Genomic DNA, 666 nt, shown 5'->3' with positions numbered 1-666 from the left:
AAAAATATATAGAATTGTTGTACACCCACAATGAACAGATTGACATAATCAATAATTAGGACCTAAAAGATGAATACCTCCATATGATTATATTCTTTGAAATATTCAATATGCAAGGACTTTTTAAAAAATATTAGTTCTAAGCCCACATCCACTTGCCTTATTTAAAATAAATCAGTAAAGCTAGCTTTAAATTTTTATGTGACTGTTGGTCTCTATGTAGCCTTGGGTCTATTATACTCATTTCCTATTCATGCATTCTGAAAAGAAACTTAAATAAAATTGTTTAATGCAATACACACACACACACACACACACACATGCACACACATCAATAGAAAATTGAAAATAGACACAATAATCATGACAAAATTCAAACAAAATATTGGAATTTTTTGTTTCCACAAGAAAATCCTGTGTATTTCATATATAAACTAATCATTTTAAAAATGTAGTGCCAGCAGATAAAGTGGTAGTTAAGGCACCAGATTCCCACATGACCAACCATGGTTCAAGTCCCAGATGTGGCAGCTTGAAGTTCACATCAAGCATATGTGCATGCATGCCCAAAATCCCAGCAGAAGAATGAAGGAGAAGGGATTGCAGCATGGCCATTCCCCATGGGGGGTGATTTATCACTTTCTCTCTCTCTCTCTCTCTCTTTCT

This window comes from Tupaia chinensis, unplaced genomic scaffold (assembly GCF_000334495.1).
Source record: "Tupaia chinensis unplaced genomic scaffold, TupChi_1.0 Scaffold143595_1, whole genome shotgun sequence".
In the NCBI taxonomy this organism is placed as follows: domain Eukaryota; kingdom Metazoa; phylum Chordata; class Mammalia; order Scandentia; family Tupaiidae; genus Tupaia; species Tupaia belangeri.
The sequence above is the reverse complement of the archived record's forward strand: the minus strand, read 5'-3'. Positions refer to the sequence as shown.